This window comes from Sturnira hondurensis, unplaced genomic scaffold (assembly GCF_014824575.4).
Source record: "Sturnira hondurensis isolate 20B ecotype Veracruz unplaced genomic scaffold, ASM1482457v3 Scaffold0024385, whole genome shotgun sequence".
Taxonomy (NCBI): Eukaryota; Metazoa; Chordata; class Mammalia; order Chiroptera; family Phyllostomidae; genus Sturnira; species Sturnira hondurensis.
Genome location: NW_028097016.1, coordinates 1,650,343 through 1,666,357, shown reverse-complemented (window position 1 = coordinate 1,666,357; position 16,015 = coordinate 1,650,343). Strand labels below are relative to the sequence as shown.

General features: G+C 36.2%; 1 protein-coding gene across 1 annotated transcript in view; it reads right to left on the bottom strand.

Moving 5' to 3' along the window:
- Positions 1 to 16,015, bottom strand: part of ACER3 (alkaline ceramidase 3) — a 112,938-nt gene that overhangs the window by 85,230 nt on the left and 11,693 nt on the right. The window lies entirely within an intron of this gene.

Here is a 16,015-nt window from a genome sequence, read left to right as displayed (position 1 = left end):
ATGAAGATTTTAGATTTATTCAAAGGTCAAAGGGGGGAAGTTCCAAAGCTCAGGATGAAGAGGCATTAGTAAAATAACAAAATCTGAAAATGATTATTTTGATAACCCCTAGTTCCTCTCTATTTGTATTAAAACTTTTCCAGGACCCAATTCAGTTAGGTTAAGTTTTGCCTAGTCACCCTACTGAAAATGATCACTCCCCCTTCTGACTGCACTGAATGTTCTATCTAACCTCTCATCTGGCACTTGGCACAGATAGCACTTTTTTCACTAAATAAGAATACAGATAAATGTCTTACCTACCTAAGTTAAGCAATATGAAAGAGGCAACCATAGAAACAAAAATATAATCACACCAACAGCATGTCTACTAGGAACAAATTAGCTAAATAACACAGGTCTCACAATAAATTCATTTGATATTGCATTTAGTGAGTTATAATCTATGGAAGACTTACAAGTGCAGAAGCAATAACAAAAACTGCTAAACAGGGGTCATTGGTATTTCTTGTAAGAACTGGTTTCTGGCCCAATCTATCATAAAAACAGAGAGATTCCTGAATATGCGCCTCAGACTATAACATCATTGTGGGGGGAGTTCTTTAAAGCTGCTGGAGAAATTTTAAATAACTAGGATATTAAACTGGCTACATAATATAAAGTTACTGACCCACTCTTCCTGCAGGAATGGGTGAAGAAAACAGGGAGCACTGCAATGCATTATACACCTACTTTGTACCAGATGCTCTATACAACATGACGATTGTTGTTGTTTCAGAAACGGTAAGAATCGTGTAACGAACATCCATCCACCCCCTAGAACTGATCACTGTTTACATTTTATGCCTGCATCAAGCATTTTATTTTAATAAAGGAAACAAATTATTACAGATAAAGTCAAGGTCACCCCTATCTCCAGTCCAATTCCCCTTCACACATTTCTAGAAGTAATGGTTAGTGTTAATTTGGTATGTATCACTGCAATTCATTTAAAAATTATTTGTGTCCATAAACACATATATGTGTCCATAAATATGTGTCCATAAACAAATATATGTGTCTGCATATTTTTGTGTCCAAAAATATATATGTGTCCATAAACAAAGTTCTGCTATGCTGTGTTTTTGATTTTTTATCTAAATAGGATAACTCTGTATATATCATTCTTCAAATAGTTTTATCAATAAAAAATGATTGAGAAATCCATAAGAAAGTATAGTTCATTCCTTCCAACTGCTCTCAAAAGAATATAGTGGATTATATTTATTTATTCCCATACCAATGGGCATTCTAGGTTGTTTCCTATGTCTTTCTATTAAAAAATATTTCAGTGAACATCCTTCTTTATGTACATTTATACAAGTGTCTCGCTTTGCGCACTGTATGCATACAGGAGAGTCTTCCTAGTTGGGAGAAAAGAAAAGTAAAAGAGGAAAGTGATGGAAAGGGATCCTGAGCCACCACAGGAGGGAGAAGGTCCGTGGACAAGGGACGGGAACGCCCATCGAAGCAGAGTTCCCCCACACCCATCCTCATTACCCCTTTGTGTGATAAAAAGTAAAGGGAAAAGTAGGAGAACAGTGCATGCTAAGTGTACCATTTTACATGAGGGGTATCAACAGGTACTATTTTACTCCTAACAGATAAATGCAGATTACATTTTTTAAAATTTACAGGTAAGCTCTTATATAGAACTTTTTAAAAGTTTATCTTCTAAATCACTTTTTAAAGACATAGAAGTGTTTGTTACATTCATTAAGTGAAAAAACAGATCACAAAATACCACATAATGCATAATCATATTTTATTTAAAAATATGAATGTATAAATACAGAACGAGAACACCTGGGGGATATATGGCAATTAACTGGCCATAGGAAACTTTCATGTAAATGAGTGTCATAGTACTCATTTATAAGGCCACAGGTGAGGGCTGAGGGTGAAGTGGCGATACAGTAAGAGCTGGTACCATGCAATCGAATCACCTATATTTGTGCAGTTTAATTGTGTCTCGTGCACCTGCCTGGGCTGGACCCCACTTTTACCAATCTCATTGTATAATGGAATGCTGGGGAGAGTGATTACTGCTGCTTTTCATTTCTTTTTCTGCTTCTTTGTATTTTCTCTATTTTTTCTTCACAACATTTTAAAGAGCTGAATTATTTAAGTCCTTCCCAAGTCTAAATTATGACCTCCATGAAAATTTTACCACTGTTTACTCCAGGCTTAGTTTTGTGCCTGGCATACTGAAAGTAAATAATTAACATCTGCTGACTGATTCACAATTGTCTACAATAGGAAAGTAATTACTTTCTACAGGAAAAATGAGAAAAGTTGTTTTCACAAGGGAAACCCATATAAATATAATATCAATTAAAAAACACAACCTGCTTTCTTCCCAGAAGAGGGAATAACTTTAAATATGCAGGGACATCATCAGAAATATTCCCTAAACAGAGTTTTCATTATAATTAAACAGATGCTTAGCACGGTGGCTGGCACACAGTAAGCACCAATGAATATGAGCTGCTATATTAATACTATTGTTTTTAATATTATCTAAAAGGCCACAAAAGGAACTAGTTTTCAATGGAAATCTTTATATTTTTTAACTAACAAATAGTCAGTGGGTCTCCTTGAAATCCTGGCATGAGTTCTCAGAATTTAAATCTGCCTAGGGCATAAGGAATTTCATCAGATCTAATTGTTGAAAGAGTTGTTACATAGAAGAGGAAGTACATAAAACTTTTTAGCAGTGGCAGGGAGCTCACCAATGAGGATTTAAAAAATGTCTGTGCTCCCCATAGAGCAGGGCCCATTATCCGAACCAACTAATAAATTATATCTTCTTACTTCCTGCAGAAATACACTCCATTGAAATCCCTCTACAAAGTAGCAGATTCCCAAAAGCTAGATGTTAAATACTGTGTGCAAGTGGACAAATCTTTTTTTCAGTGGGTTAGAACAACAGTTCTCAAACTGTGGTCTGTGGACCCTTTCAGGGGAACTTGAGTTCAAAACTATTCTCATAATATACTGAGAGTTGTTTATCTCGCTCACTGCGTTGACATCTGCACTGGTGGCACAAAGGCAACGGTGGGTACAAATGCTGGCACCTGTGCACCAATCAGGGCAGTGCTGACCAAACTATACTATAGTCATTGTATTCTTCCCCACCACCATACAGTCACAGTTTGTTTGTTTTTAAATCCAATTAACAATGCCTTTGATGGAGCCTTCTATTTTGAAGCCTTTTAACAATGCCTTCCATTTTGATGAAAATAAAAATTACTAATTGTATTAAATCTCAACTCTTGAGTGCACATCTTTTTAATATTCTCTGTAATGAAATGGGAATTTTCACAAAGAACTTCTATATACTCAAGTATGATGGTTGTTTCAAGGAAAAGCATTTGTGTGATTGTTTTGAGTTGTGATCTCAACTAACTGCTTTTTCCATGAAATACTATTTCGTGGAAATAAGTTAAGTGGGACTGCCACTTTAAGAAAAATAACAAACAGTGTTTTTACCAATAATAAAATTCAAGCTTCTGAGCAAAAATTAGAACTTTTAAAAACTTGCATCTACCACTGAGTTTGACAGCTTCCCAATACTTAAGAGACTTCTCTAATAAAATCAGAGGTGCTATACTATGTGATCTTTTGATATTGTGTCAACATCTAAAAGACTGTCTCAATAGACAATATTTTCCATACGACTGATGTATGATACCATAAAATCACACATGCATAAAAATCCATTGTAAGTGCAAGACAGATCAAAAGATTTTAATGTATACATAGTACAAAAAGTTTAATGATATGGTCTCAGATTCCTCATTTCAACTAACCCTAAGACTTCCACTTGTAAATTTTTGGTATATTGTCAAAGACAAACATCAACAATTTTCTGAAAAGGTGATTATTTAAATAATTCTCCCTTTTCCAAGTACCTATAACTGTGTAAAACCTGACTTTCTTTATACACTTCAATCAAATTAACATATTAGAACAGATTAAATGCAGAAGCAGATGTGAAAATCCAGATGATTTCTATTAAGCCAGACACCAGAGAGACCTCCGAAAGGTAAACTATGCCACTCTTATTGTTAAATTTTGTTTTGTCTTTTTCCCATAAAATTATATTATATATGTTAACATACAATAGAATTATTACTTTAAATGAATTAAAATGAATACTTAAAATCTTTTTCTCAGCTTAATTTCTAATATATGGTAAATATCAAACACAGATAAAACCCATGAATAAAAGCTCTTTGAGAGTTCTCAATTTCTGAGAGTGGACAGGGGTCCTGAAGACAGACTGTTTGCAAATAGGAGAGTACAGCACAGTCTATCACAGGGCAAAGCCAATCTTCTATTCAGAAAAAGCCAGAGATTGAGGGTGAGAGGGGTCTACTTTGGCAAAGTTACCATAATGCACCTGTCTCAAAGATTTATACTTAGTGGCACAGTACTTAGAAAGCCTGAAGGGGGGGATTCCATAAGTCTTTTTTAATGCCTTTTAACTATGGTATGGGGGGACACAAAGGAAGGATAACAATTAAAACACCAGATACAGCACCAGAATCTTGGGGTTTGGTCCAATAGTAAGGATCCAATGGACAAGTAAATTTTCTGGTTTTGCAGCTTGGCCTACAGGCAAGCCAGTCATCACAGTGCAGCTAACCTCCAGATATAAAATCCTTTTGGCTTGAGGAGCAAGGGAGTGGAGCTCAGGGCAACCACTGCCATCAGAAAGTGAGGGGAGAAACACAGATGAGAGGAGATCAAAAAAGGGAGTCCCTAAACCCTCTGTATGAACTCTGCTCAAGTCTCTGGTAGACCCTTGAACCATGCATGCAGAGAGCCAACTCAAAGTAGCTCGTAGCTATGGTTGGAGAAGTGAACAGATACGTTTGTTTCTAACATGGCAAATACTGACAGACACAAACTACATAAACAAAAGCTCTTTGAAGTCTTCAATGAAGTTTTCAGAGTACAAGGGGTTCCCACATCAAATTGTCTAGAACAGGTCTACAGGATATTCTATTGTCTACAGCAGGGATCCCCAACCTCTGGCCATGGGCTGTGGCCTGTCAGGAACCCTGATGCACAGCAGGAGGTGAGCAGCGCTGGAGAGCAAGCAGAGCTTCATCCCACACTTCCCACCACTGGCATTATTGCCTGAGCTCCATCCCCACCCCCCACGCAGGTCCCAGTTTGTGGAAAAACTGTCTTCCAAGAAACTGGTCCCTGGTGCCAAAAAGGTTGGGGACTGCTGATTTACAGGATAAAACTCAGACTCACTAAGATGTCATGTAAGAGCTTTAATAACCTGTCCCTAAATCATTTTTCCATTACCACCAAGCATTCTTAGCACAACCACACAGATTAATCCATCCCCCAGGAAAGCTTTGTATTTTATAATCTATAAATTTGAACATACTGTTCCCTACTTTGATAGTTAAATTTATCAAAATATTTTTTATTTTTTATTTTGAATACCTACTTAGCCAGGCACTTGTGCTAGATGCTGGCAAAATTCTAATCACTTAACACTATCTAACTTTACTTTCTCAGTGAAGTTTTAAATAAATAGGGAAGAAGTCACCCAGATACCTTTACATAGTTACATGCTTACTCCTCTAAATGCCAGTACCGCCACTAGGTTGATTTCCTACTTTTTTCTTCACTAATTTCTGATCTCTCTAGTTGTCTAGGATGATGTTTCACTCCCCTTGGTATTCCAAAAGCATACCATATACCTTGTGCACAGTAGGTGCTTCAAATGTAACTGTGTAGGAGAGAGTCAATATACAACTGAAATGGGAAAGGTCTATCCTTATTTCTGGGGACATATGGATATCTGGCTCTTAAACAAGATAAGCTGAGTTGGATTTATGATATGCTTTTTAAAATCCAGTTTGTGAACCAGTTTGTTTATTGACGGTTTTCACCAGATGCAACTGGCTAGCCAGCTTAGCTTGACTACGTATGTCCTGAGCCATATAAGAATACTCCACTGGGAACTCCTGCTTTAGGCTCTCCTAAACCCAAGATCTGTGTAACAAATCCAGAGATGGATTTGTTCCAATCTGGTTCAGTCCTGAGATGAAGTGGACCTGGTGTGAATCAGGATCCTAGGGGGTTTTCCCTTGATGTCCCCACATCCTCAATGCTTGTCTGCCCCCTCTTTCTTTTGTGGTACCATATCCTTGTCCTTTAAATAAAAGCCTTGGCCCTGCCTGGTGTGGCTCAGTGGGTGGACAACAGCCTGTGACCTGAAACGTCACCAGTGCAGTTCCCAGTCAGGGTTGGGTTATCAGGAGGCACTGACAGACGTTCCTTTCCCTCTCTTTCTCCCTCCCTACCCCTCTCTCTAGAAATGAATAAATTAATATTTTTTAAAAAATAAATAAAAGCCTTAAATGAATAATGCTCTTATGGAGACTTGTGAGTCCTTTCAAATACCCAAACTTGTGAAATCTTTGCAATAACATTTTCTACACATTTTCAGGAATGTAAAAATAAGCCACATGGTCCACCTGAATCTTAGTCAGTCATAGTCAGTCTTAGTAAAACAAAAAATTTTATACTGTTTTATGGTTTATAAATACTACCACATCCACTAACACTAAATTCCCAAAGTAATCCTGTAAAGGGTGTACACTGTTTACTAGAGAAACTCAGGCTCAAAAGATTAAATGACTTGTCCACAGTAGCAAAACCAGTAAGGGACAGAAACGGGCCCAGCCTAACAATTGTCTAAGCTGCCTCCAAACTTTGCAGCAGTTACATGTCTCTGCTATAAAGACAAGGTTTAATGTAGTATCTCTGTATCCTGATGAGGCTTACTGAAACAAGTCACAAAGGCATCCGCATTCATCTATTCTTAAAGAGGTTAACTGTAATATACAATGCTGATGCCAAAAGGTTGAACACATTCATTTCTTCACAATTATATGAGGGACTTATTAAGGGGTTTGGCACTGTGTTAGGGAAAGCTTACAGTTTTGTGAAAACATGAGACATTTTAAAGCAAAAAAAATGAATGTTTTTTCAGTTCATGGATGAAAAAATCTGAATTTAATTGTATGATCTGATATTTTAAATTCTGAAGAAAGTCATTAACCAGTATTTTTATGGTACTTTAGAATATACAAGGTCATTATTCAAACCTGTTTCAAAACCAGTTTGAGTCCTGGCTGGTGTAGCTCAGCGGATTGAGCACGGGCCTGCGAACCAGAGGATCGAGGTTCGATTCCCAGTCAGGGCACATGCCTGGGTTGCAGGCCAGTTCCTGGCAGGGGACTCACAAGAGGCAACCATACATTGATGTTTCTCTTCCTCTCTCCTTCCCTTCCCCTCTAGAGATAAATAAATAAAATCTTCAAAAAATTAAAAACCAATTTGACAGCTAAGGAGAGTAAAAATCAAAGTTAAGTAATTTGAGCCCTGGCTGGTGTAGCTCAGTGGATTGAGCGCGGGCCTGCGAACCACACGATTGCGGTTCGATTCCCAGTCTGGGCACATGCCTGGGTTGCAGGCCAGTTCCTAGCGGGGGACTCACGAGACGCAACCATACGTTGATATTTCTCTCTCTCTCCTTCCTTTCCCCTCTAAAAATAAATAAATAAAATATTTTTTTAAAAAAGCTAAGTAATTTATCCCAATACATACAAGATCACACATCGCTTGTACAAGGCAAAGTCAGGATTCAAGTACAATGTACTAATCTGTCTTTCCACTTTGTAAACTACTGCTCTTATTCTTTTTTAAAAATTTTATTTAATTGTTGTTCAAGTACAGTTTTCTGTCTTTTACTCCCATCCCAGCCCACCCCCCCAGTGCTCCCCACCTCCCTTCCATTTCCGCCCCCTTTAGTTGTTGTCCATGTGTCCTTTATACTAGTTCCTGTCTTATTCTTGTATTGATTTCAGTTTAAATGTCCTGTTTCAATTTTTTTATTTAAAAAACCCACAAAATAAAAATAAGTAACACATTAGCTTTTTTCATCATCATCATAATAATTTAAAACTTTAAAGTTAAATAATTTAAATGTCTTAGTGGTGATTTTATCCTCTTTGTAACTGATTATTATAAATGTTTCTTAAATATTTATTGAATTACATATTTTCAATCCAGTAATTTCAAACAGCTTTTTGGCAAATAAAAATCACTCACTGCTTTTAGTCAGACTCCAGATCAATATGAATAATGGAAACAAATAATTAAATTTAGAGTTGCATTTTCTAAATAAGAAAAGCTATCTGAACTGTGGAATTCTTTTTGAAAATGTTTAATTAGTTGTTAACGTTTAGCAGTATCTCAGTCTTTAACGGTGTAAGCAACTAAATATTTGTTTCAAAAGAACACATTAAATGAAAAGTCGGTTTCCGAATATAATTCACGTAACTTTAATTCTCAAACAGTGTTCCATTTAAATCAAACTCCTAGTTCGACCCAAACCCTTTGGACCAAGTCCCACTGGTCCAGGACTTCTGTCCTGGGTAGTCACTACCTAGGTGCCAGCATTGAAAGGTCTGAAGAAAAGCCTGCCTTTAGAAACCCGGAGAAAACGACTTAGGTCAGCGAAGACAAGTGTAGCAAACAGAGGTTTCTCTGTGATCCAACCAAAATAACAGCTGTTACACCCACACTCACATATATAACTGAGATATTTCCATGGTCTTTCCCATTAACCTTTAACCAAAATAATGAATTTTTAATGTTCACACTTAATCTTGATTTTATTTAAAAAGAGAATGAAAGCAAAAAATTACACAAATTAAATATTTTTTAAAAGGCAGAAGAGTCCTAATTTCTATTGAGTTTATATGTCTGAAACCATGTTAGTGATTTTATTTTATTTTTATTTTAAATATTTTATTTATTTATCTTTAGAGGGGAAAAGAAGGAGAGAGGGAGAGAAATATCATTGTGTGGTTGCCTCTTGTGCATCCCCTGCTGGGAACTGGCCTGCAACCCAGGTATGGGCCCTGACTGGGAATCAAACAGCAGTTGATTGGTTAATAGGCCCTCACTCAATCCACTGAGCTACACCAGCCAGGGCTTTAAGAATTGACATCATTAAAATGTCCATACTACCCAAAGCAATCTATAGAATCAACACAATTCCTACCAAGATATCAGTGGTGTATTTCACAGAACTAGTACAAATATTCCACAAATTTATATAGAACCACAAAAGAACCCAAATAGTCACAGCAATCTTGAGAAAGAACTAAGCTGGAGTAATCATGCTACCTGATATCAAACTATACCACAAGGCTATGGTAATCAAAACAGCATGGTACTGGCATAAAAACTGACCTATAGATCAATGGAATATAATAGACAGCCCAGAAATAAACCTACTGTTTTATGGTCAATTAATATTTGACAAATGAAGCAAGAAAATACAATGGGGTAAAGATAGTCTATTCCATAAATGGTGTTGGGAAAATTGGATAGACATGTGTAAAAAAATGAACCTAGACCACCTTTGTATACCATATACAAGAAAGCCCAAAATGGATTAAAGACTTAAATGTAAGACTTAAAACAATAAAAATCCTAGAAGAAAAGACAGGCAATGAAATCTCAGACATTTCTTGTAGCAGTATTTTTCTGATATGTCTTCTCAGGCAAGAGAAAAAGAAAAAATAAATAAATAGGACTACATTAAACTAAAAAGTTTTTGCACAGCAAAGGAAACCAGCAACAAAATGAAAAGACAAACCACTGAACAGGAGAACATATTCACCAATTATACATCTGATAAGAAGTTAATATCCAAAATTTATAAAGAACTTATAAACTCAACACCAAAAATCCAAATAATCCAATTTAAAAAATGGGCAAAGTACCTGAACAGGTATTTCTCCAAAGAGGACATACAGATGGCTAATAGACATATGGAAAGATGCTCAATGTCACTAATCATCAGCAAAATGCAAATTAAAACCACAATGAGATATCACATCACATTCATCATGTCAGAATGCCTATCATCAATAAATCAACAAACAGCCTTGGCTGGTGTCACTCAGTAGATTGAGTGCAGGCCTGTGAACAAAGAGGTCACTGGTTTGATTCCTGGTCAGGGCACAGGCCTGGGTTGTGGGACAGGTCCCCCATTGGGGCACATGTGAGAGGCAGCTGATCAGTGTTTCTCCCTAATATTGATGTTTCTCTCCCTCTCTTTCTCCCTACCTTCCCCTCTCTCTAAAATAAATAAATAGAATCTTAGAGATAAATAAATAACTAGGATGAAGATGAAAAATTAAACATATTAAATAATTTTTAAAATAAAGCAAAAGAGTATTAACATCTATTAAATTTAAATGCCTTAATCCAAACTAGTGGCTTTATTCACATAATCTCTTTTAATATCAAAAATCATTTCATGCCCTGGCTGGCATGGCTGAGTGGATTAAGCACCAGCCTGAGATCCAAAAGGTTGCTGGTTCAATTCCCAGTCAGGGCACATGACTGGGTTGCAGGCCAGGTCCCCAGAGGGGGGTGTGCAAGAGGCAACTGATTGACGTTTCTCTTGCACATTGATGTTTCTTTCCCTCTCTCCCTCCCTCTCTTCCCCTCTCTCTAAACAAATAAAATCTTTTTTTAAAATTACTTTGTGAGGTGGGTTTATCATTCTTATTTTATGCACTAGGAAACTAGTGAGGCACAGCAAGATTACGAAACTTGCCTAATTACCATACAGCTCCTAAGCAGGAATATCTACATTCAATCTCATGTCATTTCCCTTTAACAACAAGCTGTGTGCCTCCTACCACATCATGCAAAAAGAAAAAGCAAGAGAGAAGAAAGAAGACAAAAGAGGCACAATCATTAATGTTCGGCCTATACTATCAATTCTTAAGAGGCATACAAACCATGTAATTCTGGCAACTATACTAAACACATCTGAACCTCTATAGAATTTATTCATCTGTCATCTGTATGATTAAAGAAATGATACTGTCTAAAAACAGTTCCTTCACTGCTGTAATGAACCCCTTATGTCTTGTGTTATTTACCTTTTCTAATGTTTATACTTATACCCTAGGTAGAACATAACCTATTGGGGAAAAGTCCAGCATACAACTTTTTCCAAAGTAACATATATACACTAGGTATTTAGTAAATATTTGTTGGCTAAATACTTTGTAGTCAGTAAGTAATTGAATAGTTGATGATATGATTAGCCTTCAGTGACAATGGACTTAAAGTTCTGGTTTTGAGGTTCAGTCTGGAAAAGTATTCTGCTCTAATGGATCATACCAAAACATACTACCAGTTATCTGAATTGATTCACTATTTATTTGGTATTCTCTCTATTTTATCAAAATGGCTCCAGAATGACAACCAGGCAAAAAAAATCTTTTTTTATTCTATAAATTACAATGGGCAGAATAGGCCAAGCCATTCCTCACTAGTTTAAGAAACATTCATTGAGAACTTTATCTACACTGTGCTAAGTGCTGTTGATACAAAGGTAAAGCTAAAAAACTTTCTAACTGAGGTAATACCAATATACTGGAGAATAGAGACATGTATATAAGTAAGTACAATATTGTGTGAAGTATATACACATCATTCATTCAATGAATACTTATAGAAAGCTCTGTATACTTATAAGCACCGTAACAAGCACTGGGATACAACAATGAACAAGACAAGATCCTAGCGCTCTTGACCTTACAGACCTTGTGATCTAACATGGACTCAAAGATTTTCCAAGTCTCAAGAAGAAATTCATGGTCAAAAATCACAAGAGCACATGAGAAAACATGCAGCCATAAGGGAAAAATTGACAAAACAACAAGCAACAAAGACAGACAAGCAAAGATGAAAGATACTGAAACTAATGGATACAGAATATTAATAAGTATGTTTGATATGTTTAAAGTAATAAAAAAAGGAAAAATAAATAAGGAAGAAAAAATGATCAATTATCAGGAAGCTTTGAAAAAGAAACAATTGAGCCTTTAGAAATGAAAAACATAATAATGAAAAATACTCAAGAGAAAAGGTGAATTTAACAGGATAAAAAAGGCTTAATTAACCAAACAAAGAGAAATGAAACGGATAAAGCAGGACATTCCGGACAGAAAAGACAATGTATGCAAACATGCGAGACCATGAAGCTGCACTGTGTTCAAGAAATGAAAGCTGAGTCATACTGCCGACGTATAAAGTGTGTATGTTTGCAAAAGCAAGCGATTACATCAGCAAAGTCATCAAGGGCTAGACTGGAAGTCTTCATACACTACCCTCTACATTCCATGTGTGCCGACACTGATGATCTTAAGTCTTTATTTTATATACCTATAAGTACACATATTTATATGTTACACAGCAAATAGTATTTCCAGTTTTGAAATATGTAAGTCCTTAGCTAAAAGAAAGTAAAGAAATGGCAGACAACCCCCAAATCCTCTCTTTAGAAATGCCTAGATATGCTGGATAAAATGTGGTAAATATGTTTTCAAATGCACGGCTGAGCCCCCAAAAGACTGAAGGCAATTCCCAGAGGGTTCACCTATAGCAGGAAGAGGCAGGGCAGTGACTTGCCTGTCACAGTACCACAGGTGGTTGAGTTTCAATGCTCACACAAGAATAGATGAGGCCTTGGACTCATCATGCAAGGATGGGAATTGGATCTGAGATCATAACACTGAGATGCTTGAGGGGCTATCTACTCAGTAGCTAAGTGAAATAGAAAAGTAACCACCCAGATTTCCCGTCAAGATGGAGGCGTAGGTAAACACGCTTTGCCTCTTCACACAACTACAGAAAAAAAATTACAATTCAGCTAATGGAGTCTTCCCTATTCAAACTCAGATGAGACCACAGCTCCAGCTAACACCGTGATTGCAGCCCATGACTACGGTCCTGTGAGACCCTAGGGAAAGAACCCAGATAAAATGGGGGAGACAGGGTTAGGGTTTTCAGGAACAACTATAAAGGACACATGGACAAAAGCAAGGGTGGGGGTAATATCAAGGGAGGGAGGTGGGGATGGCTAGGGTGGGAGAGAGAAGTAGGGGGGGAAAGGCAGAAAACTGTACTTAAACAACAATAAAATTTAAAAGAATTGGAAAAATTAAGATAGTAAAAAAACAACAAATTAACATGCTTTAAAAAAAATAGAACCCATATAAGCCAGGCACACACTCCTAACCTATAGAAAGAGATTATAAATGTGTGTTAACTAAAGCCACTAAATTTTTTTGGTAATTTGTTATGCAGCAAAGAAGACTAATATAAGGTAGAAATAAATGCTGCACAACAATAGTATATAAGTTAGAAGGAGCATATTCAAAGTTAAAGTAGGTTCTTTGTCTAAAAGGAGAGAAAAGTTTGGACTTTAAGTCAAATACACCTTTTAAAAAATTCTAAGTAATCTTTAAAAGAATAGAGCTAGAAAAGCAAAGGATTTGTGCACATCTTTTAAAACCACCACAGTTGACAAGCTGCTTCTAAAATGTATATGGAAATGCTTAAGACCTAGAATATCCAAAAGAATATTTAAAAAAACAAGCTGAAAGACTTACAGTATTTGACTTCAACATATACTATTAAGCTGTATTTAACAAGACTTTGTGGTAATGGTATAAAGATATACAAATAGATCAACAGAATAAAGAGCCCAGAAGTAGACCACTGTGTAGTGTCCACTGATTTATGAGAAAGGAGTGAAAGCAATTCAGTAAGGAAATAAATGTCTTTCAGCAAAAGATGCTGTAACAACTAGATGTTTACATGGGAAATAAATAACCCCCCATCCCTACTTCCTATCACATATGGCAATGAAGTTGAGATGCATACAGGCCAAAATGTAAAGCTGTAACTGTGTATCTTCTGGAAGAGAACATGGGAGAATATCTTCCTAATCGGAGGGTACACAGGTTTGTGGACAGGATAAGGAAGGAAACAGCCATAAAAGAAAAAGCTGACAAATTATAGACTCCAAAATGTAAAACTTCTTTTCATTAAAAAGCACTTCTAACACCAACTGGCATGGCTCCGTGGGTTGAGCGTCATCCCACAAACCAAAAGGTCCTGGGTGAGATTCCTGGTCAGAGTATATGCCTGGGTTGCAGGCCAGGTCCCAGTTTGGGCATGCAAGACACAGCCAACGTCTGGTTTCTCCAGTACACAGACGTTTCTCTCCCTCTCTTCCTCCCTCCCTGCCCCTCTCTCAATAAATGAATAAATGAATGAATAAATAAATAAATAAAATCTTTTTTTAAGGCACCTCTAAGAAAATGAATAGACAAAAAACATAAACAGGGAGAAAACAGTCACAAAGCATCCATCTTTGGACTCATGTCCAGAATATTCAAGCAGCCCCTACAACTCAACAATAAAAAAATAACTTTTTTAAGCAACAGATTTAAAAAGACATGTCACAAAAAAAGATATTCTAATGGCCAAGAAGCACATGAAAATGTGCTCAATATCTTTAGTCATCAGGTAAAAGCAAATTAGAACTATAAGCCCAGAATGAATAAAATTAAAAACAGTGACCACACAAAATGTTGCTGAGGATACAGAATACCTAAAACTTCCATGATGAGAATGAAAAATGGTACCTCACTTCAGGAAAAAGTTTCACAGTTCCTTAAAAAACTAAATATAAACTAACCCTATTACCTGGCAATTCCATCCCCCAGAATTTACCTGAGAAAGATGAAAACATGTGTTTATAGAAAGACTTGTATAATAATGTTCATAGCAGCTTTATCCATAACAGCCAAAACTAGAAACATCCCAGGTGTCCATCAATAGAAGAATGGATAAACAATCTATGGTAATATTCATACAATGAAACACCACTCAACAACTAAAAGGAACAAACTACTGATATAACAGCATAGATAAATCTCATTTCTCAGAAGCATGGATCTTAAATGGATTAATAAAGATTTAAAATGCTTTCAATTTTAACTTCTAATATAGAAAATACCAAGTGATTTATCACAGAGTTCTTCAGTGTCTTCAATACATTTTAAGTGTGTAAAGTGGTCATGAATCTAAAAAGCTACTTCTGATCTAGTAAAAGTTGAGTACAGGCATGCCCTACAATCTAACAATTACACTCCTAAGTACACACTGAAATCCTTAAACATTTATGCATACCACAAGAGGTACAAGAATGTTCATACTATTATCTTTTGTAGGAAAACCTGGAAACAAAACATCCAATAACTGAGGAATGGATAAATATATTAATACAGTAGAGTTCTAAACAACATAGAAATAAATATCCACATAAAAATAAATATGTAAGTACCCATATCCACCAACACAGACAATTCTCAGGAATATGTGTAATACTAAGGGCCACAATTTGAGTGAAAAAGCAAGTTGCAGAATATATATAAGGGACAATTTCACTTAAAATATCAAACAAGCAAACCTAAACAGTATATTTTTAAGAGTACATAAGTGGTAAAAATCTAGGAAATGATAAATATGAAATAAAGGATAAGCTAAACATTTAATGACTGCTCTTAACCAAAACATAGTTCTTCTTTATCAAAGTCATAATTCTCTTCAATTGTCAAGCTTTAGGTCTGACATTCCTAGTGTAGTGAAAGAACAGAGAACATATAATATCTGATTGGCAAGAGTAACTGAATCAACTCCAGTGATCAAAGGGATATTACACAACAAAGTAGACATGCCTTCCTGTCTGCTTAAAAAAAAGTGGGGGCACGGGGTGTAACTGCTACCCAGTAGGTAATATTTCATTTTGGGAACACTATCTTAGCTAGAATCTCTCCTTATCATTGTGTATGAATGAATAAAAGAGTGAATGTCAGTCATAAAAACAGTTCTTAGAGCAGTACCTAGATCTTAACACCCACAATTTTGGAGTTCTGTCCTGTTCTGGCTCTATCCAGTCTAGCTACTTGCTGTTAAAAGCAGCTTGCTCTGAAAAGTTAAAGAACTTTAAGAGCAAGAGTGCACACCTACAATAAACCAACGATTTTTTTGG